Genomic DNA, 8,482 nt, shown 5'->3' on the forward strand with positions numbered 1-8,482 from the left:
TCAAAAATGTATAGGTTTGCTAGGTTTCCCAAGGTGCCCGCAGAGCTAGGGTTCAAAAACTAGAGCTAGACATTTTGCCAAAAAAGGGTCATTTTTCACTGCGATATTGAGTTGTGACCACGTTGCGTTTTGCACCGTTTCCTGTCGCGGGCACTATGCCTACCCACACAAGTGAGGTACCATTTTTATCGGGAGACTTAGGGTAATTCAGTTTTGTAAAGGAACTGTTATTATCTATTGACTTTCGATGCATTTCTGCCTTCCAAATGAAAGATATTGTGTAAAAAAGAAGTCATTCTAAAAAATGACTGATTATTCTCATGCTAGTATGAGTATCCCCAATTTCAGAAATGTGCAAATATCTACTGTTTATAAACTCTATATTTTGTTCCCATTTCAGAAATACATAGGTGTCTTTCATACCGATTTTTCCATGTACACATTTTTACAGAATAATTACTATATACCCGGTACATAATAAAAAACCATTGCAAGTTGCTGCTCAGTTTTTGGCTCTGGGCTCGTCGGGTTCTTGGTGAACCTACAAGTCCTATATATCCCCACAACCAGTAATGTCCAGCGGATGTAATGGTATATTGCTTTCAAAGAGCTGTCATAATTAGAAGAAGTTACAGGTGAAAACGTTGACACAAAAGGCTTTTTTTTCAACTAATTTTCAATTTATCCTATTTTTAACTGTTAGTTTGTATAAAAAAACCTTGATGACCCCTTGCTGAATTCAGACTTTTGTCTTCTTCTTGAAAATGTATAGCTTTCCAGGATCCATTATTGCTTTTGTACCCATTTCTGCCTTTAACTGGAAGGAGGTCAAAAGCACAAAAAATAGCAAAATTAGGCTATGTCCCAGAAAAATGCCAAAACTGTGTAAAAAATGTTGGGTTTCTGACAAAAGTCTGGTATCCCCAAAAAGCTGGGAAAATGGTGATTCCAACCCCACAAACCCTTTTTTGATAACATTTGCAGGGGAAAACCCAGATGCTTTCATTTGCAGCCCGTTTTTCCAATTTTTCCGAAAAACCCCAAAATGTTGCTGTATTTTGGCTAATTTCTGTGACCCCTCTGGGAGAATCAACAAACCCTGAGTACCTTTAGAATCCCCATGATGTTGGAAGAAAAGGACGTAAATTTGGCGTGGATACCTTATGTGGTCAAAACGTTACAGGGGTCTAAGCGCGCACTACCCCAAATAGCCAAAAAAGGGCGTGGCACAGGAGGGGAAAAGGCCTGGCAGCGAAGGGGTTAAAAAGTTAGTTGAGAACAGATTACATAGTCAGAAGAAAAACGAATAACCTTGAATTGCACAAACCGTTAGAGATCAGATACAATATTCTTTCATCCATAATTACATAATCACTAAAGTGTGCATCAAGCAGTAAAATATAAGTCCGGGTAGTTTAAAGCTACTAATGAAATTTTGGCATACAAAATAATCTGATGCAACGTCGCCTGCCAGATCAAAAACTGACTAAGGTGTCTATAGTGCATTGGCTCCAATAAATTATGCGAAAATATTAACATATAAGTCATAGTTAATGTTTTTGTCCTGTTGACTTAAGCCATTTTGTTTAATAAGAACAAGGAAGCTAAAGAGTCCATAGTGCAGTAAAGTACTTCAGTATAAGTGTCTATAGTGCAATAATGTGCAAACGAGTAAACTAATATATCAATACCAACAATAGTAGTTAAAATTTTTGGACAACTTTTAAAAATGTAAGCTCTTATTTAAAATTCTGTTGAAATGGGCCGCCCAGATCTTTCAAACTTCTTAATCTCTCCAATTCGTAATGCATACAAGCGCTCACTGTTCCTAACCTGTTTCATTTTCTAAACCCATTCCCATTTTGTTGGTACCAGGTCTGATCATCATCCGTGAAGCAAGAGTGACCTGGCGACCGCCGTTGCAATATATAGAAATACAACCAAATTATCAGAGAGATGTAAAGTAGGTTCATAGCCAAGGACTTTCAGACAATTATTGGAGTCTATCATGATGAAGCATTCAGCCGCAAGATGACAAAAAATCTCATTCCAGAATCCCTGAATATATTTTGCAGCCAATTGGCTATCAGGTGATTTAAACAGCGAAAACACTGACCGGATTGGCTGGGGTAAACCTTAGATAAAAAATGTGGGGTTCTATATAGAAGCCATTTGCTGAAGAATAGCATCTGATGACGATTTGCGCCCCTTAACGTTGTAAAGTTAAGTTTATTTAATTCAGACCACAAAATCGCAGTAAGCTCCACACCTTCGTGTTTTTCTCATTTTATTATTGTTTTCTCTAAGAAATCTGAACCCCTGATAGGGGCTAAAAAAATATCCTCTCCCTGGTTTCCTGACTGAAATTTCTTCGAAAAGGTCATATGTCAGGTTTTTACGTTTATTAATCTGTATCAGATCCAGATTGTTAAGGAACCTGATGAGAATAATAAATGACCCGAGAAGAAGAAAGTCAATCAGAATTAGTTAGTACAATTCGGAAATATTCAGCCATCTATCGATCCTTAGAAAATTTGAGATCATCCGGAAGCCGGCCTTAGCCCACTTTCGAATAACTTCGGTCGATTCTCTAGCCCCAAATACTGAAATGAGTTTGGAAAGTGGGGTTGATGAGTCAATAACTGGAAATGTGTATCTTCTAAAAAAGTCCTGACGTTTATAAAACAACCACTGCATGCACTTATAGCGCACTAATTTGGGAGATTTTGGAACTTTTAATGGACAGTGTATCTGATACTCTTTACAGTTTAAATTCATAAAATAATTTATGAATAGTCCTGTATCCAAATCTGGCTTAAACCTAGACATATATTGCGCAAAATATGCAAAGTAATAATCCCTGAGATTAGGGAGCGCTAACCCACCATTCTCCAGCTCCTCGTATAAAGTGCTTAGTGCAATTCGGGGAATTTTCTTTCCACAAAGAAAAGATGTAAACATGGACTCTATTTCGGCAAAAAATGGTGTTGTTAAAACACAAACATTTTTAAAAAATAAAAAATTCATAGCGGAAAAACAGACATCTTAATCAGTGAGACCCTTCCCATAATACTTAGTGGGAGCGAGTTCCACCAAAGCAGTAAATCTTGAACTTTGAGCAGAAGCGGGACAAAATTTAAATCATACAAGTCACCGATTCGAGATGAGAAATAAACCCCCAAATATCTTTTTGGTTTGGAATTTAGACAGGACAAAATGTCAGGATGTCGCACATCAGGCTTGCATCCACACTGAATTATTTCCGTTTTCTTTTTGTTGATTTTATACCCTCAGAGCAAGTCATACTGCTCAAAAACCTTAAAGACTTTTGCTTGGACCCCCTTATCACCTTTAATTATAAGATTGATATCGTCTGCATATAATTTAAATTTCCCCATAGTAGGTAAAGGTGGGCGAATATCTGCATTATTTCAAATAGCAATAGCCAAAAGTTCAATAAAGAAAGCAAAGAACATGGGGGACAATGGACAGCCTTGTCTTGTCCCTCATTTTACACTGATTTGTCCTGCCTAGGATACATTAACAATAATATTGGCTTCTGCATTAAGAAATATTCTCTGAATCAAACCTGTGATCGGTATACCAAAACTGGAGAGCATATGGAATTAAGTCTCCCAGACTCCCAGTCTCCCAGACCACTAGGTCAAACCCCTTCTTGGCATCTAACAGAAGAACCAAGGATGGAGTTTTCTTGGTCTCGCAATAATCCAATGCTTCTGCTAGATAATGAATATCAGTCCCAAGCTATCTCCCTGCTATAAACCCGTTTTTGTCAGAATCTATCAAATTCAGGGCTATTTCATTGAATCTATTGGCTAAGAGTTTGGTAATGATCTTATAGTCAGAGTTTAAAAGTGTGCTTGGGTGGTATGAATTGAGGTCTTCGCAGTCTTTTCCCTTTATTAAAAAACTAACTACATAGCCTTTTTGGAATGATGGCGGAATCGGGCCTCCCTCTAAGATTGAATTAGCAACCAGCAAAAAATATTCTAAAAAGACATCTGAAAATGTTTTAAAAAATACGTCCGGGAGACCGTCCGGTCCACAGACTTTGCCATTCGGGAGATTTTTTATAATATCCCCCAGCTCTTCTCTTGAGAAAGGGTACATCATTCTACTTTTATCGGCCTCACAAAGTACTGGAATTTCCTGTTCCTGGAGAAACTTGACAAGGGATGCCTTATCAATAGGTTGTTGTTGACCATAAATATTTTTATAATGTTGAAGCATTATATCCCCTATAATCTCTGGATCCTCAATCCGGGCGCCCGTTAAAGGACATCTCAAAGTACTAATCAGGTTACTTGCGGCCTGCCATGCAAGGAACCTTCCGGTGAAATATCTCTCTTCATGTACCTTTTGCCTATGGTTGCTATGAAATATTTTACATTCTACATAATAAGTTTTGGATAGATACCGTTTGGCCTGATCGAGATCTTATTGATTGGGGGCCGAAGGGTTACTCAAAAACAAATCATATCGCCTCTGCGCCTCCTCTTCCAAATGTTGCTTTTTTTCTTCTTTTTTTTCTAGACCTTTCAGCATCCTCTCCAATAGTCAAGCACCAAATATATGCCTTCAGAGCATCCCAGACAATGTGGGAGGGAGCGTCCCATAATTTCTAGTGAGAAACTCCTGTATCTCTGTTTTACAGAGTAATACTCAATTTTCTTCCGAGAGATATTGCCTATTTAAAGTCCATTTCTTGGAATGAGACGAGATTTTACCTAACTCAAGTGCTAATATAAGCATAGCATGATATGAAAATCCATTCAGAAGGATATTCTGCTGACTAAAAATCAAGGGCCATATTATCAAGGAATGGCGATAACATTATCGCCCTTTAGCGGCAGGAAACTGCCGCTAAAGTGGCAATAATGGGCTTGATAATATGCCCTTGTGAATTTCCATAGAAGCCCAGGTTCTGGTGTGAACCTGGGCTTCTATGGGAATTCTCCGCGGCATATTATCAAGCTCATTATCGCTGCTTTAGCGGCAGTTTCCTGCCGCTAAAGCGGCAATAATTTTAACGCCGTCCTTGATAATATGCCCCCAAGGTCTTAGATTAAAGAAAGAAATCGATGCGAGAGGAGGTGCGAAATCTGCCCGGAAATCAGGTGTATGTAATCTTAGTCGGAAATACTGCCCTGCAGGGGTCAATTATATCCAGAGTTTCCCTATATATTTGAAGAATTCTACAGGTTTTGGGTTTTAATTGTTTTTTAGAAATAGCTGAGGAATACATTTTTGGATTCTGTAAAAATTGAAATCCCCCCCCTATAATCACTTCCCCGGGAGTTTGTACTAGGGATTGAAAAACTCTTCATATGGTGACGGATCATCCTCTAATGGGGCATAAATGCTAGCAAAGGTTAAAATTCTATTCCCCAAATTAATAACCCTTGGCAGGTAACTCCGCTCCACCACCTTCCTCTCCAAACACTTACAAAATTAACCACCTTAGCTTGAAGTTTTTTGCCGAAGAAAATCGCTGTGCTGCGATGTGATGCGGAAGAGGAGGAGAAGCCCCGGTATGTTGCCCAGGACCTAAACCCTGAAAAGTCTGCTAGCTTCCCCTCTGCTATATGGGTTTCTTGAATTAAACCAACGGCCCGACTTTCTGACTTAATCCATGATTTAATGGCCCGCATTTTCTTTTTATTATTGAGTCTGTTTACATTAAAAGAAACCACCTTAAGGATTTCCTTTTTTTCCATTGACACACTGGACAGAATGATCTGACATTACTCCCCCACTCGTCCTGAGAAAATATAGGCTTAAAAGTAAAGTATGGATGACTCTAGAATTTACAAATGGATCTCTTTTTTTCCTCTTGCTACCCATTGCACCCCGGTGAACCCCCCCTCCCCAAAAAGCCACGGTGAGCAGTGTACCTTCCCTGCTCACACCTGACAGGTTTACCCAACTCCCCAAATCTGGCACCTTGACCTTGTGCCAGGAGCTGCCGGCCCACACACCCCACCCTCCCTCAGACAGAACTAATGAAGAAAAAAAGGGGGGGGCTAAGACTCAAGATAAAAATAAAAATAGAAAAACAGAAAACCAGACTCAAGAAGAAAGAAGAAAAAAAAGCAGAGAAAAGGGCAAATGCACAACTCACTTATAACGGCAACTATAGAGGCCCTAAACTAAGAAATGTAGAGCTTGCTTGAAGAAATTTGTTGCAAAAAACATGAAATCTACCTTTAACAAGCACTTTTAGTTTGCTTTGTTGTGCAATCATTGCCTGTGCCCCCTGTTCTTTGAATAAGTGCAACATTTTAACAAACTCTTTCCGCCTTTTAGCTGCGGAGGCAGACATGACGGAGAGAATACGACATAATAGGATTTCCGAGGAGGTGAAATGTCGCTACTTTATGGCCTTTGATAGGATGTGTTCCTTAACCTATAGTCCCCAAAATTAACAAGAATTGTCTGCTAGAATTTAGCGTGAGGGGGAGATGCGCAGGCACCCGATGGGCCCTCATAATAGTCAGATCTCCATTAAATTCCGGGAGGACATTTTATTAATGAATGAATCAACCCATTGTAATGTCTGCTGCCCCTCAAGGCTGGACTACCTAGTGATTCTCCAATTCCTCCAGTTTGAACTCCATTGTGGATTTTTGGCTCTGATAAGCGTCAACCTTGTTGCTCATAGTAGCAACCTGATCCTCCAACTGTGAGAGCCTTGTCTCCGCCTCATTAAGTCACGCTGGAACCCGAACCATGTTCTCTTCGATTTTAGAGAGGCGGGCATGGATGGCAGCGATTTCTACGGATTGAGAGGTTTTGAGCTCTCTAATCTCATCCAGGATTAAGTTGAGAAGGCCCTTAGCGTCCCATTGTAAAGAAAATGAATTATTATCCTGAGAAGTATTTTCCTAATTTGATTCAATCCCGGCTTTACACTGCGCTGCAGATGTTACAGTGGCTTCTGTGGAAGATACAGTATTATCAGGAACTGCCTGCCCATCATCCTCAAAAGAGGGTAGATCTGATAAACTTCGTCCAGGGGAACATTATACTTGAGTTTGTAAAAAACTGCCACTGCAAAGAAATGCCACCTTAATAGAGTCTGCAGATTGTTCAGCAATTTGTGGAGCACTCTCCACCCCCTCTATGCCTGATGCTAACCCAGATTTAGCTTTGGAAAATAGAGGGTATTTTTTAAGTTCCTTGGGTTTCCCAGCCACAGCGTCGCCCCAGGAAGTTATCACGTCTGGATCCTCCAAACCTTGCGCAGTTGAGGGACAGCCTCAGGAGAGACAGCAAGGACGGGGCTGGTACTCGTGTCCAAATCAGCAGAGGCCCCCGGGTAGTATTTTTTGGACAGCTCTGCAGTGACCATCTCTGAGATTTCTGAGGGCAGTCCCAATTCTTTCCTGAGAGTTGCTGCACGATTAGTCCGTCAGGTGTGCTTTTTAACCTTCTGAGCCAGCAATGGGAAATCAAGATGTGATGCAGCTGCATTTCTAGAGAAATTGCGCATATTGAGAGTCATGAAAGTTTTCCGCAACCTTATTGTGATGGATTACCGGCAAATACCAGGAAGGAGAAAGACAGTTTGGGGCGTAGAACTCCCCCAGCAACCATCTACCAAGTAGCACAAAAAGCCCCATGCGCAACAGGCAGCAGAGCACATGCACTTACCCCTCCAAGAGAAACCTGGTGGTCCCCAGTGGCACTGTGAAAGGGAATCTCCGAGGTAACAAGCATGCTCGAATGCTGGGAGATAATGCTGCTCGAGCCAAAAGATTTCATTTTTTTTCCTTCCCCCTTTTTACAAATGCGTCCTTAATGTTCTTTTTTAATGCCTCTGTATGGTCCCAGCGCAATCCAGCAGGGTTCTGGAAAAAAACAGGAGCTTGATTGATGATAAGGCTCCCACCAGCTGGATTTTCAAAGCCACATATAGTGCTCTCACCCCGTTTCTCTGTGGCTGGCCTGCCTTTTAATTGTTGCCTTCCCGCAGCCGCTTCCTGACACTTCTTGCTGTCCAGGAGAGGAAATGAAATGGAAATTGCCCCCGCTGGGATGCGCAGTTATGGTGAGCCCCAGAGCCACACTGACTCCCGTCCCCTCTCTGCAAAACGCTCTGAGAAACGACCGCGGCCATTCCAGCCGACTCCACGGCGTTGCCGCGTCTTCTCCAGGTCCTGAAGGTGGAGGGGGGCGTGGCTGTCGGCGCACTCAGCCAGTCAGCATTTCCGACCAAATTGGAGAGCTGCTGCAGGTAAAGCCTTTAATTGAGATGAAGTTTGACACATGGCTACGATCTATAAAGTTTAGGCTGAAGAAAACAACACAAAATCAACAGCTTGTGAAATCTACACTTGGAATTCAACTCTGGATTTCAATGATAATTTCCAATTCATTTTTGATAATTCCTGTAAGGAATTCGAGACTGACATTAAACAGAGGCTTAAAAAAGTGGAATTAGCTGGTAAATTACTTTCTT

At 41.0% G+C, this 8,482-nt stretch overlaps 1 long non-coding RNA gene across 1 annotated transcript in view; it reads right to left on the reverse strand.

Moving 5' to 3' along the window:
- Positions 1 to 8,166, reverse strand: part of LOC146802452 (uncharacterized) — a 78,159-nt gene extending 69,993 nt beyond the window's left edge. Inside the window, exon 1 of the long non-coding RNA XR_014967394.1 lies at positions 6,226 to 8,166. This is a non-coding gene — a long non-coding RNA (uncharacterized LOC146802452). The remainder of the gene's footprint in view (positions 1 to 6,225) is intronic.
- Positions 8,167 to 8,482: the final 316 nt, after the last annotated feature.

The sequence above is a fragment of the Triturus cristatus genome, chromosome 8 (assembly GCF_964204655.1).
Source record: "Triturus cristatus chromosome 8, aTriCri1.1, whole genome shotgun sequence".
NCBI classification, from domain to species: Eukaryota; Metazoa; Chordata; class Amphibia; order Caudata; family Salamandridae; genus Triturus; species Triturus cristatus.